We start from the raw sequence: 12697 nt of genomic DNA, 5'->3' as shown, positions 1-12697 counted from the left end.
CTCTGCACACTGCGTGGACATCTTCAGAGAACTATCCACGATAACTCCAAGATCTTTTTCCTGACTCGTTGTAGCTAAATTAGCCCCCATCATGTTGTATGTATAGTTGGGGTTATTTTTTCCAATGTGCATTACTTTACATTTATCCACATTAAATTTCATTTGCCATTTTGTTGCCCAATCACTTAGTTTTGTGAGATCTTTTTGAAGTTCTTCACAATCTGCTTTGGTCTTAACTATCTTGAGTAGTTTAGTATCATCTGCAAACTTTGCCATCTCACTGTTTACCCCTTTCTCCAGATCATTTATGAATAAATTGAATAGGATTGGTCCTAGGACTGACCCTCCTCCTTCACCTCCTTTGTACAAGATTTGGTGCAACTATAGGACCTGGTTGCAACAATGATCACAGTTCATGTCAATAACACCACAAAGGTCATGAGAGACAGTATCAAAAGCTTTACTAAAGTCAAGATATGCCACATCTACTGCTTCCCTCCACAAGGCTTGTTACCCTGTCAAAGAAAGCTATCAGGTTGGTTTGGCATGATTTGTTCTTGACAAATCCATGCTGACTGTTACTTATCACCTTATTATCTTCCAGATATTTGCAAACTGATTGCTTAATAATTTGCTCCATTATCTTTCTGGGTACAGAAGCTAAGCTGACTGGTCTGTAATTCCCCGGGGTTGTCCGTATTTCCTTTATTATAGATGGGCAAATATACTGTCATTTTCCAGTGTTCTGGAATCTCTCCCATCTTCCATGACTTTTCAAAGAGAATTGCTAATGGCTCAGATATCTCTTCTGTCAGCTCCTTGAGTATTCTAGGATGCATTTCATCGGGCCCTGGTGACCTGAAGACATCTAACTTGTCTGCGTAATTTTTAGCTTGTTCTTTCCCTATTTTAGCCTCTGATCCCACCTCATTTACACGGTCATTCACTATGTTAGATGTCCAAGCACTATCAACCTTCTTGGTGAAAACCGAAACAAAGAAGTCATTAAGCACCTCTGCCATTTCCACATTTTCTGTTATTGTTTTTGCCCCCTCATTGAGTAATGGGCCTACCCTGGCCTTGGTCTTCTTCTTGATTCTAATGTATTTGTAGAATGTTTTCTTGTTATCTTTTGTCTCTCTAGCTAGTTTGATCTCATTTTGTGCCTTGGCCTTTTAATTTTGTCCCTGCCTACTTGTGTTATTTGTTTATATTCATCCTTTGTAATTTGTTCTAGTTTCCACTTTTTGTAGGACTTTTTTTTTATTTTTAGATCATTGAAAATCTCTTGGGCAAGTCAGGGTGGTGTCTTGCCATACTGCCTATCTTTCCTATCCAGTGGGATAGTTTGCTCTTGTGCCCTTAATAATGTCTCTTTGAAAAACTGCAGTCTTCAATTGTTTTTCCCCTTTAACTTGCTTCCCATGGGATTTTACCTACCAACTCCCTGTGTTGGCTAAAGTCTGCCTTCTTGAAATCCATTGTCTTTATTTTGCTGTTTTCCTTCCTACCATTCCTTAGAATCATGAACTGTACCCAGGGGCGGCTCTAGCCATTTCGCCACCCCAAGCACGGCGGCACGCCGTGGGGGGCACTCTGCTGCTCGCCAGTCCTGCGGCTCCGGTGGACCTCCCGCAGACGTTCCTGCGGAGGGTCCGTTGGTCCTGCGGCTTCGGTGGACCTCCCGCAGGTGTGCCTGCAGATGCTCCACCGAAGCTGCGGGACCAGCGGACCCTCCGCAGGGACACCTGCAGGAGGTCCACCAGAGCCGCCTGCCGCCCTCCCGGCAACCAGCAGAGTGCCCCCCACGGCATGCCGCCCCAAGCACACGCTTGGCGTGCTGGGGCCTGGAGCCGCCCTGACTGTACCATTTCATAATCACTTTCACCCAAGCTGCCCTCCACTTTCAAATTCTCAACCAGTTCCTCCCTATATGTCAAAATCAAATCTAGAACAGCCTCTCTGTTGTAGCTGTCTCCACCTTCTGAAATAAAAAAAATTGTCTCCAATACATTCCAAGAACATGTTGGATAATCTGTGCCCTACTGTGTTATTTTCCCAACAGATGTCTGAGTAGTTGAAGTCCCCCATCACTACCAAGTCCTGTGATTTGTATGATTTTGTTAGTTGTTTAAAAAAAGCCTCATCCATGGTTCTTCTTCCTGGTTAGGTGTTCTGTAGGAGACTCCTACCATGGCATCACTCTTGTTTTTACCCCTTTTATCCTTAATCAGAGACTTTCAACAAGTCTTTCTCCTATTTCTATCTCAACCTCAGTCCAAGTGTATACATTTTTACTATATAATGCAATACCTCCTCCCTTTTCTCCCTACCTGTCCTTCCAGAGCAAGCTATACCCTTCTATACCAATATTCCAGTGGTGTGTATTATCCCACCAAGTCTCTGTGATGCCAACTGTGTCATAGTTGTGTTTATTTACTAGCATTTTGAGTTTTTCCTGCTTATTCCCCATATTTCTTGCATTAGTATATAGACATCTAATATACTGATTTAATTCCCCCACAGTTCTGTCTTGTCTCTCCCTCATCCCTGCTATAACAGCCCATGCTCCCACCCACCCCACACACCCCCGAATTCCAACCTTTCTCCCAGGTTTCCATGTTTTATACTTACCTGTGGACTTTGGTCACCTGGCCCCTTCAACTTAGTTTAATCCCTCCTCACTAGGTTAGCCAGTCTGTATACGAATATGCTCTTCCCCTTCCTCAATAGGTGGACCCCATCTCTGCTTAGCAGTCCTTCTTCTTGGAACAGCAACCTGGAGTCAAAGAAGCCAACATGTAAAACGGCCCAGTATTATGTGAATGTGTATTAACCTAGTACTGCTTTGGCTTTTTTTTTTAAAAACCAACAGACCCAATCACAGCAAGTCAAAACTTCCTTGTTATATAGGAGCTGTTCACCCTCATACCTATATTTCCATGAGTTTATAATTCCAACTTTAACACTGCATTACATACGTTTTCACGCTTCATTTCAAATTCATGAGAACTTAGCTTTCTCTACACATTTCTTCATACATCCATGCAACATACCTATTCCCACACAAAAAACACCTATAACCTAATCAAATATTTCTTCTATGGGCTGGGGAGGAAGAAAGATTGTTATTGGTGTCACAGTTCACAGCAACTGTACCTGTATTCCCCCTCTGGTCCCTTGAGAGCACCACTCTAGGCACCTGGCTCCTCAGCCATCATCTCACTTGGGCAGAGACCTGCATCTTTTCCACTCCTGACTGGGGGTTTTTCAGACTGCATAGTTCCCTGCCTGTGCTGTGATATCCCCAGTAAAGCCAGACCACCTAAAAGGCCAGCATCTGCGCTTTGCTTTCTTTCCAGAGGCTACGAACAGCATAACTGCCCTCAGTTAAAAGTTACCACAGAGCTCTGAGCGAGCATGTTTATTCTTAAGATGAAAGCATTACAGAGAACCATGGGCGGCGGGTTGTCCCCTGCCCTGAAGCGCCAGGACACCCGGATGCGAGTAGCCCTGAGTGTGCAGAAGCGAGTGGCCATAGCCCTCTGGAAACTTGCAACACCAGACAGCTACCGGTCAGTAGCGAACCACTTTGGCGTGGGCAAATCTACCGTGGGAGTTGCTGTGATTGAAGTAGCCCACGCAATCGTTGAGCAACTTCTCTCAAAGGTAGTGACTCTCGGAAACGTCCAGGACATCATAGATGGCTTCGCCGCGATGGGATTCCCAAACTGCGGTGGGGCTATAGATGGGACTCACATCCCTATCCTGGCACCAGCCCACCAGGCCAGCGAGTACATTAACCGAAAGGGCTACTTTTCAATGGTGCTGCAAGCACTGGTGGACCATAGGGGACGTTTTACCAACATCTTCGTTGGGTGGGCGGGCAAGGTTCATGACGCGCGTGTGTTCAGGAACTCTGGTCTGTTTAAACGCCTCCAGGCAGGTACTTTCTTCCCGGACCACAAAATAACGGTTGGGGATGTGCAGATGCCTACAGTGATCCTCGGGGACCCAGCCTACCCGCTAATGCCCTGGCTCATGAAGCCCTATACAGGCGCCTTGGACAGAGAGAAGGAACTCTTCAACTACCGGCTGAGCAAGTGCAGAATGGTGGTGGAGTATGCTTTCGGACGTCTCAAGGGGAGATGGCGGAGCTTACTGACTCACTCGGACATCAGCGAAAAGAATATCCCCGTAGTTATTGCTGCTTGCTGTGTGCTACACAATCTCTGTGAGAGCAAGGGCGAGACCTTTTTGTCCGGATGGGAGGTTGAGGCAAATCGCCTGGCTGCAGTTTACGCTCAGCCAGACACCCGTGCCAAGAGAATATCCCAGCGGGAAGCGCTGTGTATCCGGGAGGCTTTGAAAGCAAGTTTCCTCGGAGAGCAGGGTAACCTATGACTCTCCACTTGCTTTCAAGAGAAACTGACCCTGGGCCTGTGTCTGTATGTGTCGATTTCGATCTGCGGTTACATACCCCGTTCTCCAAGTTTCCTCCACTTCCAAAGCACGTTTTAAAGCAAATTAATTGTAACACTCATTATTAATAAATCTTTGTTTTACTTTGCATTTCTGTTCAGGTGTTGAAACATGGACGCATACTGTGCTGGGCACGGTGTGCACTGATGTACAGACCGCTTGTTCCATAGAGGAATGACATCCTCCTGCTCCTACATAGGTCTCTGGGGTGGGGGACGGTTGCAAGTGGTTGTGCATGAAGGGGAGGGTTTGCAGGAAGGGGCGAGTGGTGCCTTCTTTGGATAGGGGTTTGGATGACGGCAGTGGGCTGCGGGTTTGGGCGTAGGAAGGGGTGAGGGATGTGGGGGAAGGTTGAGTATCTGTCTGTGGATGAGGGCTCTTGTTGGGGCTCAGGGCAGCGGAGAGGCTCGTTGCTACGGTGGAAGTGCATGGTAAGGGCAGCGTGCCTTAACATTAAGGGAGTGGCAGGCGCTAGGACCCTGGACAAGCATACACATCATAGAATGACCCGGGGCAGCATACACCACACAGAGTGACCCTGGTGCCTACTGACTGCAGTGTGTGTGTGCCCTGCAGTTGATCATGCCCCCAAGTCTGTACCCTGGTAATGTAGGCTATACCGTGCAATTATAAATCCCCTCCCCCCCCCCATACACAAAAAAATCCTCTGACACGAAAGACGTGACCGAAACAGTGAATAACAGCAAACAGCTTTTAATAATCTAATACACAGTGGGGGGATGAAACTTGGATTTGGGACTGGGTGAGCCTGTAAGGGAAGCACTTCTACAAATGTATAGCGTGAGAGGTGTGTGGTACATTAGCGCTATGCAGTGGTGCAGTGACAGTTCTCACGGCCCCTACCGCCCCTCCGTCTTGTAGTTTTGGGTGAGGGGGGGGGCAGGACTTCTTGGCGGGGGAGGGCGGTTGCAGATACACTGCAGGGGGGCTCTCTCCTCCTGCCTGCGGTCCTGCAGAACATCAACAAGGCGCCGGAGCGTGTCCGTTTGCTCCCTCATTAGCCCAAGCAGCGTTTGAGTCGCCTGCTGGACTTCCTGCCGCCACCTATCCTCCCGTTCGATGTGTGTGCGATGCTGTTGACATAGGGTCTCCCTCCACTGTCTCTGCTCTGCCGCCTCGGCTCTGGAGCAGGCCATCAGTTCCGCGAACATCTCTTCCCGAGTCTTTTTCTTTCGCCGCCTAATCTGCGCCAGCCTCTGCGAGGGGGATGCCGGGGCAGTCCGGGAAAGAGCCGAAGCTGTGTGATGGGAAAAGTAACTGATTTCCTTGAACAGATACATGTTTGCGAACAGTGAACACAGTCTAGTCAGTTTCTCTGAACAAGACCATACAGGGCAACAAGTCTCACGAGATCTCAGGACAAGTTCGAGATTTCGGAATATGCTCTCATTGGCTGCGGCATTGCACAGGAGAGCGGACAAGTGGGGAGAGACAGCTGAATCCGTCTAGCAGACAGTCCTGGTAAGCCTTACAGTACATTCTGCTTATCAGTTAATGGATAGCTGTGCCCTCCCGCTAAAGGCAATCTGGAAATCATATACTCTGACCCTTTTCCAGCCACTCCCGCCAGTGCACGGGAAAGATCAATGTATGCTTTTCCTATGTGGCCTACAACACATGGCTGTTAAGCGAGGGTCATTGTTATGCAAAGTAAAAGTCAACCATTCACAACAGTAACAATACACTAATTGCCCTAATTAGATGCAGCATTTCATTAACGAGATCACCCTGAGGCGGGTCCCTCGGAGTCACAAAGAGCGGATGCTAAGGGAAGCCCTGCAGAGACCAGGACCATATGCGGCCATGCTTGTGGAGGCGATGATTCCCATGTACATAAGGATGTCCTGGCGCGGAAGAGTGTGCTTCCATGGAGCACCCAACAAGGCACCTCTCCCCAGGAACCTCCTGCGGAGGCTTTTCGAGGACCTCTATGAGACCTTTGTTGAATTGTCCCTGGAGGATTATTGTTCAATCCCTATATGTGTGGACCTACTTTTCATATAGTTTTTCATTGAAAATTTTATATATAGTATTTCTATTTTTTTATACCTGTTTTATAAAAAATAAATGTTTACATGTTTATAGCACTTACCGCCTGATCCTTCCCCTGATTCAGAGTCCGGGTTAACGGCCGGGGAGGGTTGGTAGGGGATCTCTGTGAGGGTGATGAAGAGATCCTGGCTGTCAGGGAAGGCGGTATTGTGTTCGCTGTCGCCTGCGCCGTCCTCCACAGACCCTTCCTCATCTTCCCCATCGGCGAACATCGAGGAGGAACTGTCCAGGTTCACTATGCCATCCACTGAGTCCACGGTCACTGGTGGGGCAGTGGTGGCAGACCCACCTAGAATGGCATGCAGTGCCTCGTAGAAGCGGCATGTCTGGGGCTGGGCTCCGGAGCGTCCGTTTGCCGCTCTGACTTTTTGGTAGCCTTGTCTCAGGTCCTTGATTTTCACGCGGCACTGCATTGCATCCCGGCTGTATCCTTTCTCTATCATTGCTTTGGAGACCTTCTCGAAGGTCTTTGCATTCCGCTTGCTGGAGCGCAGCTCCGACAGCACAGACTCCTCGCCCCACACACCGATCAGATCCAGGACTTCCCGGTCTGTCCATGCTGGGGACCTCTTTCTATTCTTGGATTGGCCGGACTCCTCTGCTGGAGAGCTCTGCATCGTTGCAGGTGCTGCGGAGCTCGCCCTGATGTCCAGCCAGGACGTCAGATTCAAAGTGCCCAGACAGGAAAAGGAATTCAAATTTTCCCGGGTCATTTCCTGTGTGGCTGGTCAGAGAATCCAAGCTCGGACTGCTGTCCAGAGCGTCAACAGAGTGGTGCACTGTGGGATAGCTCCCGGAGCTACTAAGTTCGAATTGCATCCACACCTAGCCTAATTCGAGCTAGCCATGTCGAATTTAGCGTTACTCCACCTGTCGGGGTGGAGTACCGAATTCGAACTAAAGAGCCCTCTAGTTCGAATTAAATGGCTTCCTGGTGTGGACGGTTGAGCGATTAGTCCGAATTAACGCTGCTAAATTCGATTTAAAGTCCTAGTGTAGAGCAGGCCCTAGATATTCAACAGGAAAAGCACTTAACACTTTTTGTTCCAAAAATCCATTCTTCTCTAGAACATTTTCAATATAGTCCTTTGAAACCCGGGCTCTCACATCTGTCACATCTCTCACCCTGTCCCCATCCCCCTGAGAGATTGCATACAATCCTGGTCCACAATAATACATAAAACACTCATTTCATACAACGGACCCCAAACATACTTAAGCTTAATTCAGCAACATCCTCAGAAGATATGGCAGAAACTTGCCAACTTGGTCAGTTAGCTATTTCGATTTTTAAATATTTGGCAGCACTTGGATACTACAATAAGAAAAACCACAAGTATCTAGAGACAGAGATCTGCATTTCCTTTGTGTGAAGCTACTGTCTCCAACACACTCTACAACTGACATGGGAGGAAAGCAGCTGCTATTCGTGCTATTGCTGCTGCAGCCTAGTGCCCTTCCCCTGATTTGAAAAAATGGATTTCACCTTCCTAATCTCCTCCCTCACTGCACAAAGCTCAATTACTCTGACTTTGAGGATGAAATTACATAACCTCTAGCTTATATCAGATTCCCATATGATGTCCATGAGTGATTCATTTTGTATTTATCTCTGCAACATAGTAGACGCAGATTGGTTCTTTCACAGATATGCCAACTGCTCCTTACTGATGATGCCTCTGGGCAGGCTCATGTGCATTCATTCTAGTAAGCATATAAACAGGGTCACATTTTCTACATCGTCAAACCTAAGGAAAATTAAGAATGGGATCTCTTATGTATCTATTCAAGGCACCATAGAAACACCCTGGAGAGAAAGGCTGGTATGCTAGTTTCACTCAAGAATATGTACTAAACCCCAGCTATTTGCAACCACAGTCATTTAAGACCAAAACTAATGATTACGTTAAGCACCTCAGTTGATTTGGTGAGTTTACCCCTTTCATCATGATGTAGTTTTTAAGACACACATTGCTGTTTGACAAAGGGGGGAGAGATAGCTCAGTGGTTTGCACATTGGCCTGCTAAACCCAGGGTTGTGAGTTCAATCCTTGAGAAGGCCACTTAGGGATCTGGGGCAAAAATTGGTCCTGCTAGTGAAGGCAGGGGGCTGGACTCAATGACCCTTTGAGGTCCCTTTCAGCTCTAGGAGATTGGTATATCTCCAATTATTACCTAAGCCTATTTAAACACTCAAAAATGAAGACTTTGCTGATTTATTGTTCTTTCCATTTGCATATGTGATGGCTCATAAAAACCCCATTGAAAAGATCTGAGTCTCATTATACATTGATTATCTCTGTCATCACAGTATACACTGATTCTTCCCCCTGCCATTTAATATAGCTCCCTCGTGGCCAATGTGGAGTCCACTCTGCAGGTTGGCTCCTGCCAAGAAAAGGCACACACAGGAATTCAGCAGGGAAACTCCCTTCCACTCCTGGGGTATCTGTTCCAATTTCCCCAGAGTAAAAACACACAGACACTGGAATAGTACAACAAATATAGGAAAGGGATGGGATAAATGGAAAAAGAAAGACAGGGGAGCAGTAAAACAGGGTTACATCCAACACAAGGACCCATGGTTCCAGTGGTACCACCGTATAAATTAATAGAGCTGAACAACACCTCTCAACTCAGAGTTCCAGTGTGGCAGAGTCTTGGGGGTTTCTGGTCATCTTTGGTGCCAGTAAACTTTCCCCTACAATGCCCTCTTCTGTTGCTCTCTGTGGGTTTGTGAAGAGCAACAATCTCCCTCCTTATTCTCAATGCAAAGTCACAAGCCCAAGTACAGTACTCACAGCCCTGTACAGTTCTTGGTGATAGTGACATTGGCTCCGGCTACAGTTTATCCTTCTCAAGTGATTCCATCCTGGTATTGTGTTCTCCTCCTGCCTCCTGTCCTGGGACATCCAAAGTCAGCCACTCTGTCCTTCCCAGGATTCAGGCTGGTTCTTGAATGCTTCAGTACAGGAGGGCCTGCTTGCCATACTATCTGGAGCTACAGACACCCACATGCCTGTCACTCTCCCTCTCTCAACACCCCTCACCCTGGAACAACCAGCACTTCCTCGCCCTTAAGGATGAGGTTTTAAAGGAGCTGTCACTAAACCCCTGATGTTACACCTGATTTTCCTATGGACCACAAAGCAATAGGACTGTGATCCATTTATTTCCTTGTCCATATGCAAACATAAATGGTATCAGCACAGCTCTAGCAGTGATTTGTTAGTGCATTTGTGCTCCCTCTACAGCAGCCGAGCACAGAACATTGTGGTATTACATAAGCAATTTCTTTTAATAAGTTCTCAGTAACTAAGTAGCAATTTATTACTTAAAAGCTGCAATTTAAGAATTGAGGTTTCTGAGAAGGTCAAAATGTGTGACTAAGCTACTTGGCAAAATGTGTCCCTTTTAATACTGATCTACTTAACATTTTAGAACTTTACTGCATTGATTATTGACATTTATACACATTATATATTATCAGACCTGATATTAAAAATGTTTTCTTCTAGTTGGTGTAAATGAAAACATACTGCTTGTGAGTGGTGCCAGGTTAACAGTCCTTTGGATTGAGGTACTTTGTTGAGCCACAGCACAGGCAAAAACCAGTGAAAGCTTTCTCCATGTTCCCCTGCCTGTCTCAAACAAGTTTGAGGGACTCCTCCACAGAAGTTCAGTCCCCATACCCATGTAATCTACAGACATTGCTTATAGAGGTGCCAGTTATGATGGCAACTTTTGTAATGTGATGCGTCCACTGGAAATTGGACAGGGGCCAACATGAGTTCATTTCACATAAGTGATATTATCAGTGCAGTGAGAATTGTAAAAGAGGCTATCCTTACTGGCAACATCCTCTCTGAAGATATTTCCCCAAAGAATCTTAGAACTCTGACCTACCTTTACTGGAAGGCAACCAGCATTAGGCAGCCAGGGTTTGGTTTTGTTTTTGTCATTGTTTTGTCTGGTTGGTTTTTCATTTTATTTTTATTTTTTGGGTCAGTCTTCTTAGTGGTCACTTAAGACAGGTTTCACCATATTCCTCTTTACATGTTTCACAAGTGACAAATACTAGGGAAAATGAGCAAAATGCTGCCTTCATTATTTATTACAACTTGAAATTATGCTGCTTACAGAATTACAGAGCTCTTGCAAATCCTCCCTTCTGCTTAGATTATTTACAACCTGTTGATGCATATTCAGGAACACTCCCTGAAATGCCAATCAAATGATAAATCTGGTTTTAATCACTGTAAGATCATGCACCCCCTGTGATATTTTCAGTTCTGAGATTTTTCCCCTATTGACCCAAAGTAAGCTATATTTTTAATAATACAGCAATTGAGTTGTAAGTGCATTATGCTGAGATGCCTTTGTGATGCTCTTTGCTATGACGTTAATGGTTATGAAACTAAAAATATAGCCACTACTTCAACTCTAATTGGAAAGGGAGCAACACAGGATGCAGCACAATACGCATGCAGCATATGTACCATATGACTTTTAAGTAGATGCACAAGTTTCAGTTGGAAGATAATGCCCATTTCAGTGTGACTAATTAAATTTGGATTTGCACATGGCAACATCTATAAACAGGTCCCACAGTGTAAGAAAATCTGTTTTTCTTCTTGTCACTAATCTCTATGGTATTTGCATAGAAACACTGCTGTTACCTAAAGCTATGATCAAATTCTTCCTCTCTGTCCATTAAAATGCAAACTCTTTGTATTTCTGCAAATGGCCATTTTACCTTTATTGATTTAATTCTTTTATTTCTTCCTTATTTCATCTTAACTGTCTAATTTAGATCCCATCCTTGCCACCCTCATTGCGCTCCATGTGTCTTTTTCCATACACAAAGGGCAACTACATACTTTCAGTGAGGATGTCCTTTATTTTATGTTGAAATAATAAAGCACATGACAAGTTCCCATGGCAGCATACAGAGTGTTCCCCTCCTCAGTAGCAGCTGATTTGCGACCACAAAATTGTAGCAGCGTCTGCCGCAACGAGGGGGACTTCCTTCCATTTAAAGGGGAGCAGCATATGGAAAATACCATGAGCTATTTACATTGTGAATATTATTTGCAAAATATTGTAATGGGCTTCTCCTCCCCCACAGTGGCAGAGATGCTGGTGACTGTGGCTTGGAAAAGACGCTGGGGGAATAGGACTAAAACAAAGTGTAACAGTGGCAGGAGGGGCAGTGTGCCACCAGTTCTTGGCAGGCACTCTCCTGTCAGGCCTTCACCTGGGCAGGAAACTGTTTTCTTGTCCTGGGAAATTGTTTGAGATTGCAAAAAAATGTTCCTGTTCCTCATTAGGATGAAACAAAGCTCCTCTGAATTTTTTCTATGAAAAACTAGAGAGACTCCCACCCCAGAATGGCCAATAGCTTGGAAGGTTAGGGAAATCTTGTGAGGACCCCAGGTTGTGGGAACTTGGCAGATGGGAATGTGAGAAGCTGAGGTGTTTAGGCTTCAAGGACGGGCTAATTAGGCTGTGAGCTGTGTAGTGAGATGCTGGCCTTGGGCTGGTTCTCATCTGCCAGTAGGCAGTAAACAGGATAATAAATCAGAAAGTTGTACAGAATAACAGTTATCCAATGAAGTTATAGCTGTGCCTGTGTGTACCTTATTAACCAATTAGCAATTGCTTAATTGCCTGCCATAATTGTATATAAGAGTATGCTGGAGAGAAATAAATGTCTTTGCTACCAATCACATTGATTGTTGGGCTCTGTCCATGCCCGCCTGAGAGGCACCGAGACGCAACACCAGGTTTCAAGTCCCTGCATCTCCTGTATCCCAGAGGAGTGTCCTAACTACTGGGTTACAGAGTCAGTCACTCTCCCTGGCCCAAAGAATATTTAATTTATATAAAGTGGAACAGCTCTAACAAGAGAGACAGAGGCTCACCACAGATTAGCCCATCTCCTAGTGGTTAGGATACTCATCTAAGATGGAGAAGACCTGGGTTCAAACCCCTACCCCAAATCAGATGGAGCAGAGACTTAAGCCTAGGTCTCCCACAACCCAGGTGAGTGTCCTGACCATTGGGGTGGGTGTGTATCTCTCTCTCTCTCTGGTTTGACCAGAAATTCCTTCCTGGACTTGAGAAACCCTCATATAAGTTT

The sequence above is a fragment of the Mauremys mutica genome, chromosome 1 (genome assembly GCF_020497125.1).
Source record: "Mauremys mutica isolate MM-2020 ecotype Southern chromosome 1, ASM2049712v1, whole genome shotgun sequence".
NCBI classification, from domain to species: Eukaryota; Metazoa; Chordata; order Testudines; family Geoemydidae; genus Mauremys; species Mauremys mutica.
Note: the sequence above shows the minus strand (reverse complement) of the source record.